The sequence below is a fragment of the Tupaia chinensis genome, unplaced genomic scaffold (genome assembly GCF_000334495.1).
Source record: "Tupaia chinensis unplaced genomic scaffold, TupChi_1.0 Scaffold000355_1, whole genome shotgun sequence".
In the NCBI taxonomy this organism is placed as follows: Eukaryota; Metazoa; Chordata; class Mammalia; order Scandentia; family Tupaiidae; genus Tupaia; species Tupaia belangeri.
Genome location: NW_006159850.1, coordinates 4,574,829 through 4,591,828, shown reverse-complemented (window position 1 = coordinate 4,591,828; position 17,000 = coordinate 4,574,829). Strand labels below are relative to the sequence as shown.

Here is a 17,000-nt window from a genome sequence, read left to right as displayed (position 1 = left end):
GCGCCCCGCCAGCCCCGGGGACGCAGCTGTCGGGAAAACGTGGTGGGCTTGCCCCGACGGCAGCATCTCCACCACCAGAGCGGAGCCCGCCCTCAGGGAGCCCTGACCTGGCATCTTAGGGGAGGTAGAGGCGCTGGCCCGGGCCTTGGAGAAGGCTGTGAGGCAGGGAGATGCACTTGAGAGACCTCAGAGACAGGGAGCCCCCCCCAGGAGGGTGAGGGAGGGAAGCCGCTCCAGGAGCAAAGGAAGTTTGAGCTGAAGGGCAGAAACGTGCCCCGAGGGCTGTGGTGGCAATGTGGCTGGGACGCGAGGTCTGAGGTGGGAGGTGGCAGACCTTGGGGCCCGGTGCCCCACAACTCTACCGGGTCCACAGCCATGAAAGCCTTGTGAGCCGTGGGTGTTGTGGCCAGCTCTGCCCGAGACAGGCCAGGGGCCAGGGGCAAGGAGGAGGCCGCCGAGAGGTGTGGCAGTCATGCCCTGGGAATGCGGGCGCCATTTCTTTTTTTTTAAGAGAAAGATTTTTGCTATAGGGCACATGCATTCACCAGAGACAGAGAGACAGAGACACCGAGAGGCAGAAAGCAATAAATCACCTCCTAGAGGGATGGTCACGCTGCAATCCCTTCTCCTCCATTCTCCTCTCAGGATCTTGGGCACGCACACACATGCGCCCGACGTGGGTTTTAAGCCACCGGGTCCGGGACTCAAACTGTAGCCCACTACATGGGAGTCCAGCGATGTCACCATACACCATCTGCTGGTCCGGACCATTGATAAACATCACACTCACCTACCCGAGGGCCCAGCAGTCCCACTACCAGGTATTCCCCAAACACCCAAACGCTAGCAGATGGCCACACCGAGACTTGCCAGGAGCAGTCCTGGCAGGGGCTAGATGGCCGTCCTCCGTCCCTGGGCCAGCTGGAGTGTGCAGAAGGGGAACCCCGTTCAGCAGCAAACAGGAGAGACTCCAGCCCACACACCCCGTGGCGAAGCTTGCAGCCAGTGCCCACAGAAGCTGGGCAGGAAAGGGGCTGGTCCGAAGCTCCCAGCCAGTGCCCACAGAAGCTGGGCAGGAAAGGGGCTGTTCCGTGCGCGTCCACTTGCATCCAGTTCAAGGCACTGCCCAGCTCTGGGGCAAAATCAGGAAAGGGCTGGCGACGGGCCCGAGGCGGCCTTCGTCACACAGGCAGGAGTCCCCAAGAACTGACAGGCACGCCCGTTTAACACGCACGCGTTACCCGTGTAACTTAGGAAGAACCTTGTTTTACAAAATAGTAATGACAAAACAGGCAAGAGGCCAGGGGGCCTGGGAGGGGACAGGCGGGGATGCGGAGGACGACTGTCCGGGGCTTCGCGCTCACTCTCCGGGCCATCACCCAGGGCGGCATGTTCAGCTGGGGCCTCGGCACCAGGACCACACCGGGGAGCCCTGGGCAGGGCAGGAGGCCTGGAGGCGGGAACACGGAAACCCTGGGCCTGAGGCGCGCGTCTCAGGCCCCAGAGTGGGGACCAGCTGCACCTCATGTCAGGGCTCCCATTGCGTAGCAGGGCTCGGGGCCAGACGTGGGCACGACAGGGAGTGAGTGGAGCCAGGTGATTAGCCCCGGGCGTTTGTTACCACACAAGTGATTGGCCCAGTCCCCAGGCCTCCCGCGGTTCTGGCCAGGGTGATCCTGGGCCTGTGGACTCAGAATGACCGTGCTGGGGTTAGCCCTCTGCTGCGCCGTCCTGAGTCTGTGCGATGATCATCGGGCTGGGGCTGCATCCTCGGCTGTGCAGGGCCACGTCACTTAGCCAGTCTGGTCCTGCCTGGGGAGGAGGGTCTCTGGGGCAGGGTGGAGGGTGTCAAGGCCAGCTGAACAGCCACGTGGGGGACTGGGGCCCCCAGACACACACATGCAGCCACACCCCTGCAGAGGCCAGTGGGGACACTCGGGTACAATGACAATGGTCCTAGGGGAACAGACCCACAGAGACCAGGTGTCGCCAGGACCCAGACACCCCTTCTTCTGTGAGGTCCCCACTCAGGCAAGGGGCGCCTGGAAGAGGCTGGCACCCAGGCTGAGGCTGGGGTGTAGCCTCCTCTCCAGCCATGACCCCAGCCAGACACCGGGTCCTTTCTGCTCCTTGGAAGGAGAAGCCACACGTGCCACTTCTAGGAGAGAGTAAAAGGGAGCTCAAGGGGCACTGCCCACCCAGAACAGCCACACACTCAGGGGGGGCACAGAGCCCAGCTGGCAGTTCTGAAGCCTTGGGAAGGAGGGCCATACCGCATGCCCTGTGACCTTTCACCCCACTGCAAATTCTGCCCACAGGAACTGGGGTCTTCCACCTGAGTCTGTCCTCCACACTCCCCTCCACATACACATTCACACAGACACATGCATACACATGCATATATAAACACACATGCTGAAACACATGTTCACATGTGTGCACAGGCATACATACATACCCATAAGTGCACATGCATAAACACACATGTGCATCTGCATTCATTTGTGTAAGCACACACACATACACATGGCTTCCTAGAAGCTGGACCCTCCTGAGCACAGCTTTTTCCGTCTCTTTCTAGGGAAGGCAAGTGGCCTTGACCTCAATGCCTGCGTAGGACAACTGCCACAACCCCTGGCCCACACTTGCCCTCATCCTCCCCACAGCCTTTTCAAAATGCAGGTCCAGCCGGGTGTCCATTCTCCAGGGTGGTCCCTTTTCTCTGAAGAGAAACCAGACTCCTGCCGTGGTCACCACCCTTGTAACCTGGCCCTCACTCAGCCGCGTGCTCCCTTTCGGGCTCTGAGAGGACTCCTTCCAACCTCAGGGCCTTGGCACCTGCTGCTGGCTGCTTCTAGAAGGCCTTTTCTACCCTCCTCCACTCTGACCCACCCCGCGTCCCCAGTGCAGGCGTCCCTCTCAGGGAGGCTTTTCCTGACACTGCCCACTGGGCAGTCCTGACAGTCTAAGTATTCTCGTGCTTATCTGCTCGACTCCCTCCCGACGCAGCCCCCGAGGGCCAGGTCTCTCCCCACCATCAGCGCCCAGCTCCTAGCGCCGTGGCAGGTGCGTGATTCTTGCTGGTTAGGTAAATAAAGGGCAGGGGGTCTGCCCGGCCCCTCCCAGAGGTCACAGCCATCAAAATGGAAGCAGTGTGGGGCCGCGTTCCCAGGCCTGTCCCTCCGTGTGACCCCGGCTGGACTTCTGCTTCTCTCCATGGGAGATGAGGTGTTTGCTCACGGACATCTCCCCCTGAGCGCAGGCGCTCCTGAGTCCTGGATTCTGTGCCCAACCGTTCAGGGAAGGAAAGCCTGCACTCCCAGGCGCCACGGAGACCTCAGGATGGGGAGGCCTCAGAGCAGAAGATCGGACCTTGGCCCTGGCTGCAGATACGGACCCGCCCTGGTCGTGGAGGGTGAAGGAGCCGGAAGGAGGAAGACGGCCTCAGTGACTGGTAGTCAGTCCAGCATCCAGGCGGCTAGGCGTGGACGAGCCCTTCCTGCACAGGCTCGGGCGGAGGGCGGAGCAGCCCCCTGAGCCCGGAGAGCCAGTCCCAACTTGACCGCGTTTTGGCCTTGGTGCCTCAGATCCCACAATCCAAGCATTGTGGCCTTGGATGCAGGCATCGTCCTCACATGAGGACACTGGGCCCGCTGCCCACCCAGGAGCAGACGTTCCAACTCCTCTCCAGCCCCAGCCACCCAGGCTCCTCCCCCAACATGCCCCAAACGGGCACAGCCTCCAGGACTCTGCCCAGACCTGAGTGCCTGCTGGCGGGCACCCAGCCCTGCAGAGGGGCTGCGGCACGGCCAAATGAGCTCCCCATGTGCTTGGGGGATGTCAGGTGCGGTGCCCAGGCCTGTCAGGTCCTGCCAGACGCGGCCTTGCAGGCAGGAAGGGCTCTTACCCACTCAGGCATCTCCTGGCCCCAGAGTCCCCCAACCCCGCGCTCTTCACAGTGGCTCAGCTCCCACCACTGGAGCGCCCCCTTCGGGAATGTGCAAGTGGCACTTGGTGCAGAAACACACAAAACCCAGTTCCCGTCTCCGGTGATGCTGACAAAGATGATGGCCATCGTGGCGAGGTCGTCTTGATGTTGAGAATTGTGAAATGATGGGAGCCGGTGACAATGACAGCGACAGTGGCAGTGGCGATGAATGTGAAGATGACTGATAAGGGCGTGGACGACAGTGACTAACCAGAAGCAGCCTGTGGTTCCCTTTGGCCTCCACTCACTGGGGTCAAAGGGCACATGGTGGGACCAGCAGATTATGATTATGTTGCTAGACTCACAAATCGTTGACTGCAGTTTGAGTCCTGGACCCGGCGGCTTAAAACACACTGGATGCCTGTGCGTGTACCCAGAATCCTGAGAGGCGGTTGGAGGAGGAGGACTGCAGCGTGACCATACCTCTGGGGACGATTTCTCGCTTTCTGTCTCTCTGCCCCTCCGGCAAGCGTATGCACCCTATAGCAGGAAATCTCTCTAAAACAAACAAATAAGGGCACATGGCAGGCCTCCCTTCCTCAGAGATGGAAAGCGCTCACAAAGATGGCCTGTCTTATGTTCAGGGGAGAAACCGGACAAAATGGAGAAGAGAAGCCAGGTGGCAGGAGCGCTGGCCCTCAGCCAACTGCTGGCCTGTGCACCTGGCCGGGAGGGGGGCGGGCAGGTGAGCCCTGGGTCTCAGCTCTGACTGCTGGCTTGTGCGCCTGGCCGGGAGGGGGGCGGGTAGGTGAGTTCACTGCACTGGCGTCTGCTCAGACCTAATAAACATGAGCCTTCTCATGATGGTTCTGGTCCAGCTTTGCATTTTCTCTGCCCTGGCCCTCTTCGCCAGTCACCCTGCCTCTCTCTGCTTCCCCATCACCTCAGCCCGAGACAGTGGGGTCCTTCTATGCCACTTTGTAAGATCCTCGTGGGATGTGGTCTGAGGTCACAGCCCGAGGAGGACGTCAGTAGTCCTGTGAAGACACCGTGGGGCTTGGCAAGGAGCAGGACCCTGTGTCTAACCCACGGGGTTGCACCCTCTTGCCCTCCACACTGCAGCCTTCCTACTGGAGGAGGGATCTGCAGGCCTCAGACGCAGCATGAGCGAGACAGCTCTCGCGCCTGCCTCACTCTGCCTCACTCCTCTTCTCCACCCCAGGAATGCGGCAGCCACTTCGTCACTCAAACCCGAGTAATGGTGGCATTCTCGACACCTCCATCTGCTCCTGCTCGGCCCCTGGTGCTGGCTGGAGTCGTGGCCTACCGGGAGAGTGCATATCTTTTCCCTATTCTGCACAGCATGGGCGGCTTGCAGTCAGTCGTGGTGGCAGTGTTTACACCACAGCAATTGGCAGGTGCCACAAATCAGGCCACAAATCTAGCAAGGCACGAGCCCCTCTGTTTAAAGTCAGCATCAGCCTCGTTGGCAATGCAGCTCCAGGAAGGGCGGAGAGGGAGCTGACCTCCAGGAAGGGCAGAGCCCACCTTTCTTCAGCTCTACAGCAGCCAGCTCGCTGGTCCACGGCTCCCCACAGCCTGCTCACAGCTCCCTGCTCCTCTCTTTCCACCTGACTCCCAGCAAGTCCTCCAGGCTTGGCAAGGTTCTCGGGTGCCTCCTTGTGCTCCCCACCCATCCTCGCCTCCTCAGACCAAACGACCCTGTTCCTGGACCTGATGCTACAACTCCCCGCCCGGCTCTCCTGAGGGAGGGCTGCCTCTGCAGAGGGGCTTTCCTAGACACCCACTGCCACACCCCAGATTCTCTCCAGAGTTCCCTCTTGTTTTTGTCATGCAAACACAGGACACTTGGGCTCCTGCATCTGGTCTGCAGAGCAGGAGCCTGGGAGGCAGCCGAGGCCAGGCTCTAAAGCATGTGACTTGGGCCCAGAACACAGCTGGGCTGGGGGTGCAGGCTCCAGGCACCACTGTCCCCCAGGCCATCTCTGCGTCATCTGAGCAGCAGGAAGTCAGAGAGCAATCTAGAGACGTGTTTCCAGGCCAGAGAAGGCAAGGCAAGCCCCAGGCTGAGCGGAGCGCAGGTGGACGGTGAGCTCGCTCTGAGCGCAGAGCTGGGAGACCAGCTGGGGAGGGCCTCCTGGGCCAGATCCCACGGGCCTGTCCAGAGTCTGGGGTGGACCTGAGAGCACAAGGGGCCCTGGGGCTGTGCAAGGAGAGAGGCCAGGACCTAGTGTACAGTATGTCAGAGACTTCTCCTCAGCAGAAAAGGACGGGCGCACGCCCGGAGCCCTCCCCTGAGGCTTTCAGCTGTTGGCTCCGTTGCTTTTCTGCAGAGAAACATGCAGAACAGGCCGTGCTCCGTCCCATCCTAGACAGAGGCCTGGCTCACATGGTGCCATATTCCTAACCCCGCCTGCCCGGGAAGGCAAGGCCCGGAGAGTTAGTAAAACCTGATAAGGGCAGTAAACGGAGCTTTTATTAGCAATGCACAGGGCAAAATAATAAAGAAAGCAATGCCCCTGCTCCCAAGGCCTATGGGCCTCAGCCAGGTGCCCAGAGAAAACAGCTCAGCAGCTGGGGCCGGCCTCTGACAAGGGCAATGAACTTGGCCTCGACCCGGGAGGTCACACCCTTGTTAGCAGGGCCTGGAGCTTGGGTGAGGGCTGGCAGACAGCCCGGCAGCCCAGTCTGCAGACCTCCTCTTGCTGCAAAATGCCCTCCCAGCTCATGAGACCTGGGCACCTGACCCCAGCCACTGTGATCCTGAGGAGTCTCAGCAACCCGGCAGGACCCTCGAAGGCTAGGCAAGCTGGCAGGGCACGATTCCCAAGGGATGCAAGAGGTGGGTGCAAAAACAGCCCCAGAGGCTGCCCTGGCAGAATCCTGTGTGCCTCTGCAGAGAAAGACGCCGTCCACGAGGGCCTGCCCCGAACTCCCCCGAGCGGCCGAGTCAGACGGCGCTCTCCTGGGCCTTGCTACAGACTGTCCAGAGGAGGGGTGGAGGGTTTCTCATCCCACCTTGCAGTAGTGGTTCTCAGACTCCAGCAAGCATCGGCCTACTGGAAGGTTTGTGGAAGTGGATTGTCAGGCCCACCCGCCCGACTTCCAGTTCACTGGGGCTCTGTGGGCCTGAGACCCTGCATTTCTGATAGGCTCCCAGATACTGCCGCTGCTGGGCTGGGACCCTACTTTGAGAATCACTGCCCTGGAGGGACGTGTGGGCTCCCAGTGGAAAAACACAGGGGGTCTGGAGCTGGGCGGGTCACTGCCCAGAGTGAAAATGCACACAGGGCTACAGTGTGGCAGGCCACCAGCTTCCTTGGGGGCTGGTGTTACCCTCTCTGCTTTACAGGTAGGGAGGCTGAGGCTCAGAGAAGCACAGTAAGTTGTTCAAGCACACAACCATGTCAATCCACGTGTGCCCGATACAAAGCCAAGACGGGCCCTGCAGCTCAAAAGTGCTCCAAGGTCTATCAGGAAGGCCAGCAGGTGGCGTGGTGGTGGAGGTGCTGGACTCCCACCTGGCCCACTGCCAGCCAGTCCCAGACCTGGTGTTTTAGTTTCTCATTTTGCCTCTCTCTCTCTGTTGAACACACATGCGCTATAGAAAATTTTAAATAATAATAATAAATTTTTTTAAAAAAAGACTTCTGTCAGGAAAGTCTAAAAGCAACAGCATCCACTCATTCGTTCGATCGGTTGTGCAGAGCTATTCCTATGTCCTGGCTCTGTGATAGTTGACATGAATAAAACAAAACAGAAAGTCCTGACCTCACTGAATTACTTTTCTTTTAAGAGAGATTTTTGCTATTGCGCGCATGTGTTAGCTGGAGAGAGACCAAAAGCGAGACATCCCCGGGAGGGTGGCCACACCGCAATCTCTTCTCCTCCATGCTCCTCTTAGCATTTTGGCCATGCCTACACACGTGTCCAGCATGAGTTTCAAGCCACCGGGTCTAGGACTGGAACCACAGTCACCTATGTGGGCAGCCCAGCACCTTAACCACTCACTACCTGCTGTCCCCTCACTGAATTACTTTTACTGTCATTATTAGATGAGATGTTTGAAATCAGCATTTTAAAATCCGTCTACAATTCCCTGGGTGCTTGTCTTTTCCTGGCTCCTTCCCAGTTCCGGCCCTGGACCCACAGGTCAGACACAGCGGGATACGGCCCCGTGACCCGCTGGTCCCGTGCCTGTCGTGAAGAGCCAGGCTGCAGCCTCCACGTCTCTGCCGCTTATGGACTCCAAACATCCTTCCCGGGCATTTGCCAGGTGTGGAATTTGCCTGGTGTGGAATTGCTCCCCGTTTCTGGCTGTTGATACTGACGCCGTGACCCCTGTCTCCTTGTAAGGGTGTCCATTTCTGACGTGGGGCATCTGCTGTAGAACTCTCCCCTTCATACTGGAACCCCGGGCTCGGAACTCAGTCCCACCTAGGGAGAACGAGATGAGACGCCACCGAGAAGGCCGAGCCGGGTGCAGGGGAGCGAGGCGCTGAGACTGACTCAGGAAGCAGGCCGGGCTCGGCACCGGCTCACTGCTCGCACCTGGAGCCAGTAGTCTTGGCCTGGGCTCCTGGGCTTCCCACAGGCCCCTTTCGGTCACCAGCCGACTCCTGCCTTTTGCTGGTCCGGCTGCACACAGCCCTCGCCAGGGTGACCCTGCGCAGCACCCTGCCCTGTGATGTCGGAACTCTGGGATGGGATCTGGGTGTCAGTTTTGTTTCAGGTACCCCCACCCCAGTGACTGTAGCGGGTGGTAGGGATGAGAAGCTCTGCCAGGGACAGGTGTCACTGTCCCCATCTCAGGGAGGGGAGCTCACTGAGGCTAAGCCACGTGCCCAAGCCTGCTCAGCTGAGAGCCGTGGACCCCAAATCCCGACTAGTTCACGCTTGCACCCCAGTTCTAAGAAAACGAGGTGGAACCGGGGAAGCAGGAGAGATGGCTGCAGGAGGCCCTTGAGCCTCTCCAGTCCCACCCCTCCACAGATGCACTCCCCGAGCCCCCCACCCCATGTGGCCAGCCCCAGGTCCCCAGCTTTGACCCCATCTCACCGGGGTCCGGGTGACGCCTCTGCCCACGCTGGGTGCTGGGCTGGGCCCTGGCAGCTCGGGCCTTGCCGCTGGCCAAAGTCGAAGCCCTCAACCCCCTTGGCTGCCCATGGCCTTGGGCAAGTCCCCCTGGTTTCTTCATTCGTAAACTGAACTTGTTTTTGAAAATACCTGCCCCTCTGCATTCCGGGAGAATCGATGGGGAAATCTTGGTGACCAGGCTCGGCCAGCAATGTGGCCCTGGACAAATATTGGCTCAGCCGTGGTGTGGCAGGGCCAGGTCTTTCTTTTCATGCCAGAGCTCTGGGCAGAAGTGGGCCTCAGTCCTGGCCCTGTCACCGCCATGACTTGGGGCCCCCTCCTACACCCTCATCCCTGCCACTCATGCTGTGTGGTCTGAGTCTTGAGATCGGCCTCTCTGGGCCTCAGTTCTGTACGGTCAGCCCTCTGTTCTCGGTGTGCGGTGCTGGAGGCACGCAACCACAGCCCTGCTCGAGGGAGAGGGAGGCAAAGGGCAGAGGGGAGAAGGGATGAGGAGAGGCCCCCGAATGGTGCTGGGAATTCTGAGGGAGCAAGAAAGGGGGTTTTCAGGCAGGGGCAGAGGGCAGCATTTCCAAGGGCCCCCAGAGCACCCTGAGCTGCCCCTCTCTCCCTCGGCAGCCTGCAGGGCCTTGAGAAAGGCCGAGGTGGTGCTGCCACACCACGCCCAGGAGGCTGCAGGCTCGAGCCCTTCCTCACCCTGCACGACCGGCTGCTCTCTGTTGGTGGCACCAGTGCCCAGACGGGGAAACTGAGGCTCGGAAGAAAAGCACCTCCTGCAGGTCATTCTGCCCCATCACTTCCTGTGCTGCAGGGTGACCACCCTCCTGGTTTCCCCAGGTCCGAGGGGGCTTCAGAACACGGCAGGGCTTTAAACCCTGGGAGGACCCGGGCCTATATCAGCCGCAGGTGGCAGCATCCAGACCACTGTCCCTCCAAGCCCTGGGGGAGCCCGCGTGTCCTACGAGTGTTTACAGAAGAAGCAGGGAATAGGCGAGGCCAAGCCCAGCGGTGCACTACGGGGCCCAGGGGGTCTGGGACGCGCCTTATTCTCAATGCGCAATTCAGATAAAGCTACTATTTGGTTTATTTCATGGTTTCTAATGTTTTATTTTGACTAAATAGATACCGAACCCCAGTTTTTTATGTTACATTTAATCAAATACTGACATAATGATAGAACTGGTGTTTTTGTCACATTTTCATTAGCTGACTTCTTCTCATTTTTATCCAAATGTATCAGTTGTATTAACAAAACCTAGAGAATTGCATACATTAGATGGAGTTTGATATCTGCGCCAAATTCTATAAAAATCGGAGTGTAAGGTATACGACACTGCCAAAGCGTAACAGGCCTTGGACTATGTGTGACCGCTGCTTAGTAAACTTTTTGGAAGTAATACTGGCCAAACTGCAAAGCCCTTAAAGTCTGCATTTGGAACACAACCAAAAAGTAAGATAACCTGCGTGATTATCCGATTTCATCACAGTTAAGAATTCATTTTTGACAAAGCAGAACACTAACATTTTGGAAACATTTTACTTTTTGTGTGCATACTAACTCTTCAAGCTCTGCTGTGTATTTTATACTCACAGCAAGAGCTGCCAAATAAAACACAGGCTGCCCAGGTAAACATGAGTTTCAGAGAAACACGAAGTCCATCTCCGGCATATGTCCGTGCAGTATCTGGGGCATAGTCACACTAAAAGTTGGCTTCCTGCCTCAGATTCACGTTTCCCTGCCGCTTCTGTCTCCACAGCTACCTCCGACAACCTTTATTTCCCTCATTCCTGAATTTGGAGGCGGGTATTTCAAGTGCTCAGTGGCCTCCTGAATTCATGGCCCCAAATGGCACGCGGCAGGTCTAGAGGAATCGGGGCCACCCAGTGGCACCCAAGAGCCCCCCTCCCTCCCCAAAATCAGCTGCCAAAGCCCACTCGGCGTGTCCTCCCTGTAGTCTTTTTACGGCCCCCGTGTCCAACTGCTGCTGCTTGCAGTCGAGAGAGGCACAAGAGGGAGAAGGGACTTTATTTCTATTACAAGTTGCAGGGAGACCGGCAAGCACCCTCAAACGCTCTAAAAGAGCAGCATGTCCTTGGTGTTTATAGGTGCAAGATAGAAGCACTGGGGCCAGTAGGTGTCATGGTGGTTAAGGTGCTGGACTCCCACATGGCCAGGTGTGGTTCAAGTTCCGGACCTGGCGGCTTGAAACTCATGCCAGGCATGTGTGTGTGTGCACGTGTGCCCAAACCCCCAGGAGGAGAATGGAGGAGAAGGGATTGTGGTGTGGCCATCCCCCAGGGAGTGATTTCTCACTTTCCTTCTCTCTGTCTCTGTCTCTCTCTCTAGCTAGCGCACTTGCCCTGTGGCAAAGCCTTCAAGGGAAAAAGATCCAAGCACGTGCAAATCGCTCCTCACTAAGAGGGATCAGGGTCCACCCATTTCCCCGAGCTGTTACCCTCATCCCTTCAAACACCCACTCCGGGCTTCTCATCGGGCCACTCCTCAGACCTCCCCACGACTCAGCACTAGGTGCGGTGGTTCTCGTTAGAGGACTTTCTTCATTTCAAAATGGCCGCAGTCCCGCTAAGCCTCAAGCGGCCTGCTTCAGACCCTCTAGCCATCTCTCTTTTGCTGCCTCTGACATTACCTGCCTTTGTCTTGGTTGAGATTTCTGGAAACAACACAGTAAATTCGACTTCCAATAATCGCCTGGCAGGTGAGCAAGGTGACAGAGAAGAAAGTCCACATCTCGCCCACTCTCCTCCCTATCAGCAAAGTCTCCAAAATCCAGGACGCGGGTCAGGGTCAGCGGGGACGGCGGGCAGATCTGGCCAGGCCAGGCCCAGGAGACGGGTCTGGAAAGGATCCCTTTCCTCCCAGGCTCTGCCCGCAGCACCCACCCTACCTCCCCCAAGTCCGGCCTCACCCTCCGTGGACTGAGGCGCATCCGGGGCCATCTCTGACCCTGGACACTCTCTCTCTGCCTCAGTTTACACATCCAAAAGCTCGAGGAAGTCGCAGACCAGCAGCGGCGGGATGGGGAAGCGGAGACGGCCAGGCAGCTGCGGGGGGAATATGCGGCGAGGGCAAGAGGTATGTATGTCTGCTGCTGGGCCTTCCCACTGGGTCTTCCCGGCCCGAGGGGGCTCCGTGTGCCCTTATGGCATGTGTCTGTGGGGGTGCATATTCAGAATCTCGGGAAGGCTGGCCACAGGCCACTCCCAGCACAGAGGCCCGGGAGGGAGGCCTCCCGCCCCAGATCACAACACACCTGCAGCAAGGCCCGAAGCCAGCAGGCGCTGAGGCCGGAGCAGGGGCCTCTCGCTGCCCAACCACGTGTGTGTTCTCGCCCCCAAGGCTCACCGCAGCCGAGGGCCCCAAGGAGAAAGGGCTGCAAGTGCTTGGCCGGTCACCAGCAGGGCCTGGCACAAACAAAATGCGGGGCTCCTTGTTCAAAACTTAGTTTCCAGGCAGCAGCAGAGAGCACTAAACCACGCTGGGCCCCCTGATCACAGAACCCCAAGTGAAGAGCACGGGGCACGAGCCCCCAGGAGGGGGCTGGCAGGACAGCGAGCCCAGCCCGGCCAGGCTCACCCCACCCCTCAACTGCGCACCACGGGTACCTGGGCTCTCCCCTAAGCCCAGTCCTCATTCTGCGCCCTCAGGCTGCCCCCTTCCTCCGTGCCAGCACCCTGCACGAGCCCGCACTAGCACACACTCACGCGGACACCTCGGTTCTTTCTCACTCCGTTTCTCTCGCTTTCTCTGCCTCCACCCCCATCTCTCTGTCTCTCTCCAGCTCCTGCAGATGCCTGCTGGTCTCTGCATTCTCAGAGGTGGTTTACCACCAGGACTGGCCCCTAGCCCCTGCCCTCAGGCCTGGGTCCCCCTACTCCTCACACTGCTACCCCTGCAGGCAGGTGGGCAGGCAGGCAGGCAGGCAGGCACTCGGCTCTGGGCTTCCCGGGCCACACCTGTGGCCACCAGGACCGGCACTAGGTGAGGCATCTTCTCTGGCAAAATGCAACAGCCACTGAAGCACTTCCATAATAGAAATACAAGGTGCGTTCACGTGGTGTTTTTAAAGATCACATCTGGGACCAGCAGTTAGCGTAATGGCTATGTCGCTGGACTCCCACGTAGTCAACCACGGTTCGCGTCCCGGACCCGGTGGCTTAAAACTCACGCCGGGCGCATGTGCGTGCGTGCCCAAGATCCCGAGAGGAGAATGGAGAAGGGGTTGCGGCGTGGCCATTCCCCCTGGGGGGTGATTTCTTGCTTTCTGTCTCTCAGTCTATCTCTGTCTTTCTAGCAAGCTCATACACCCTACAGCAAAAACCTCTAAAAAAAAAAAAATCCCAATTCCTGACTGAAAAGAAATCCAGGATGAACAAACTATCAAGTTTTTATACAAAGAGCGTGGGTGGCCCTGACGTTTCCGTCTGCGTCGGGCTCCAGGACAGCGGGGCAAGGCATTGCTGGGCCCACCTTCATTTAAAAGTTCAGCGTTTCATTTATCCTGGCTTTTTTGCATTAGTTTTGATTCTTTTTTTAAATCGTGTTCAATTATTCTTTCCCCATCACTGGGCGTTTGCTCTCGGTGAGCACCTGACTTGCCTCACGCAGCCCTGGTCGCGGGGGCCACCTGCAGGTCCCCCAGGCGTGATGACAGAGGAGGAGGGTGACAGCAGCACGGTGAAGAGATGACAGCTGCTGTGGCCCGACCTTTCCGCATACATCACGGGCCTACTGTGTGCTGAGCGCAGCGCTAGACACAGAGCAAAGCAGCCACGAAGACGCCGCCCTGCCGGCAGAGCGCCGCGGCCTGGTTGGGGAGAGGCCGTGAAGTGGCTGGGTCAGCCAAGGGTGAGCAGGGCCTGCAGCCCTGCGGGCGGACAGACGGGGGCTCTGCCGGGCACTAATGCCACGCCGCCCAGGGGGCCTGGCCCGTTGCCCATGTTCAGATGTGGACACTGAGTATTGCCTGAGTCCCCCCAGGAAGCGGCACAGCCAGCTCTCGCCGGCCGGCTGGTGCCAGAGGGCTTGTACAGAGGGAGGCCATGAAATGCACCACCCCAGGTGCACCGCGGGCCGGAGCTTCTCCCCAGTGGAAGGGCGGGCTCTCATCGCTGCGCTGTGGGGCACAGCCAGCCCTCCTCCCTGCGGGAAAAGGCCAGGTGGGCTCCTTCAGGGGTGGCTGTCTGGTTTGTGACTGAGCCAGGGGCCAGGGACGGGCCTGGCTGGTGGGAAGCAGCCTGGCGGGCTGCCCAGCTGGGGCCCTTTAAGGCCGGCCCTGGGGCTGGCAGCGTGCACAGTTCATTCATCCAGGGGCCCCTGCTGACTCACGCTTATGAAAGTGATTTTCCAGACACCGCCCCCGCCCGCCTCCTCCCTCCCGTGAAATACCCCGGCTTCCCCCTGGCCTCTCACAGCCTCCTGGATCCCCACGGGGGAATGGGCGTCTCGCTCCGGCGGTGACCACCGTGACCCCAGCCTGCCAGTGCCTGACCAGGCCCGGCTCACCCGTGTCCCTCCACCCACTGCCTGCCAGGTGAGTGGCCAGGGCAGGGCTAGGGGCAAGAGACCGTGGCTTGTGCCCGACAGGGTGGCGGCAGACCCAGGCGATGCCTGAGTGGCCCTGGAGCCAGGCAGGGGTCCAGGTGGTCCTGAGTGGGGGCCAGTTTGGGCTCTGGGGCACCAGGCGTGGTTCTCTAACCCAGGTGCCTCCCAGGACCCCACTGCCATGTACGTCCAGGCGCTGGGCACCCGCACCACGGCAGCCACGGTCCCAGCACACCCCTGTCCGTGTGACCGCTGCTCTTGGCAGGAAAGGAAGGCGTGGCCAGCCCGGGCTTGCTGCCCAGCGTCCAGAGGCCACCAGGCCCGCAGGTCCCTCCAGTCCTGCCTCTCCTACTCAGGGCAGGGCCCTCAAGAGCCTGCACACAGCTAGCCCCTGCCAGGGTCCCAAAGTCCCAGGGACTCCACTTTGCACGGAAGACCGCAGGGTGCTGGGGCCTGCAGGAGACCAGGACTCCAGGCAGGTGAGGGCTGAGGGCGCATCCGGGTTACTAATGACAGGCAGCACCTCTTGTCCTCATCCCCCCAGGGCTGTCACTTTCCCGGTGTCACTGTTTGCTGTTGTACGCGGAGGAACTTGTCCTAGGTCAGGCAGGAGACTGGGACAAGATGACCCACCCCCGACCTCGGTTTCTTCCTCTGCTCAGTGGGACTAAGAAGGCCCACCTGTCAGGGCACGTCTCAGATACCAAGGGCCACCTGCGTGCGGAGTGCGGCCCCTCGGCGTCTGCGTCCAGGGGCCCTGCCCCCTGCTCGAAAGGCATGCCGCAGAAGGTGTAGCCACCTCATGTCTTTTAGACTTGCTTGCTTTGTGAAGCTCTAATGTTAACTTTGTTTAAATGATAGAGTTTTTTTCTGTCCAAATCTGCTGTTTTCCATCAGAGGGGCTTAAAAAGATAACAGTAAAAATTGAGTATTTCAACTCCACAAAACTGAAAAGCCTGAGGCATTGACATAATGACTCTTTGGAACTGTGTTCTGTAAGTTCCCTGTGTGTCTATCGGAGTTCCTGAGGGACCCGTCCCTAGCACACCGCACCGGAAGTAACCTCGCCGAGTCCAGCCCCTATGGTGACCTCACTTGTATGGCATCCAGGGACTGGGTGTCCTGGGCTCAGAGTCCAAAAGTCCTAGCTGTCACTGGGGGCTTTCTGGGGTGATGGGTTCTGATCCCACCTGCTCAGGAGGACTCCCAGGGCCTCCCCCAGGGGCTGGTGGGAGAACTGCGAGGAAGAGGAAGGAGTCTTGCAGGGGTGGGCGTGGCCCGGGGGCGTGGCCCAAGTGTGCGTGTGCGGCCACGAGGAGCAGGTTGGCACCCTCACTGCAGGGGCGGGGCCGGGGCGGGGCCAGGCGGGAAGGCCCACAGGTGGGGGTGTCAAATTTCAGTCCCAGCACCCACTGGCTCTGTCACCTCCACCTCCCTGTTTCTCAGTCTCTTCTGCAGGGCGTGTTGTCACTTTAAGGGTTAGAGGGGATGAAAGACAGGAAGTCAGCTCTTCCCCAGAAGGTCACATGCTTCCCTGTTGCTGCTGTCCCGCGAGATGACGAGCCCCAGCCCTGAGCTCTGGGAACTACAGTCCTGGTGGCTCCCAAGAACCCGTCCCCTCCTGGACAGAACATTGGGAACAGTGGCCTCCCTCCCCTGTCACCAGCCCAGTGGGAGGGGCCCTCGGCAGAAGCCACACACTGCTGGGGGTGGGGCCAAGAAGGTTCTGGAGCCTCTGCCTGGGCTCAACTCCAACTCGGCCACAGAGCAGGGCAAACTCCTTGTGACCCGTGAAGGGCTGTGCGAGGCTTTCGGGCTCGTTACCATCTGTGATGTGGGCGTGATCATGAGAGGTGGTGGTGACCAGTTCAATCCGGTTAAATAAGTGAATGTGTATAAAGTGTCCAGACGTGCTGGGCCCCTGGCCGCCACCTCTGCCCTCTGCTGGCAGCAACGTTAGCATTAGTGGTGGTGAGTGCTCCAGGCTCCTCTCCCCGGGCAGGCAGCCTGGGGCTCCACGGGGACCTGGACTTAGGTCTCTGGAGGGACAAGGCCTCTGACATGCCAGTCACGGGCATACCCAGACAGGCCAGGGAGGCTGACCCAGGCTCCAGGCACTAGCTAGACAGGGAAGACTGTTCTCAGGAGAGACCCTGACAGGCCATCTGGATGCCGTGTGACGCTGGGCACGTCCTCCACCTTCAGAGATGGCCTCTCCTCTAGCAAGGTGGAGGTGACATGCTCACTCCTCAGGTGACCAAACGCCATCACTTAGGTACAAGCTCCTTGCGAACTGTAGGTGCCGTGGGAAGGTCTGTTCTCCGCAGAGCCAATGTCCTGGTCCCTTCCCAGCCCATCTGGGCAGCTGTCCCCTGCTGGGCTGGCCAGCGT

General features: G+C 59.3%; 1 protein-coding gene across 1 annotated transcript in view; it reads left to right on the top strand.

The window, feature by feature from the left end:
* Positions 1-17,000, top strand: part of OSGIN1 (oxidative stress induced growth inhibitor 1) — a 38,094-nt gene that overhangs the window by 12,706 nt on the left and 8,388 nt on the right. Inside the window, exon 2 of the mRNA XM_027773487.1 lies at positions 12,037-12,140. The gene's annotated coding sequence lies outside the window, so the exon portion shown is untranslated. The remainder of the gene's footprint in view (positions 1-12,036; positions 12,141-17,000) is intronic.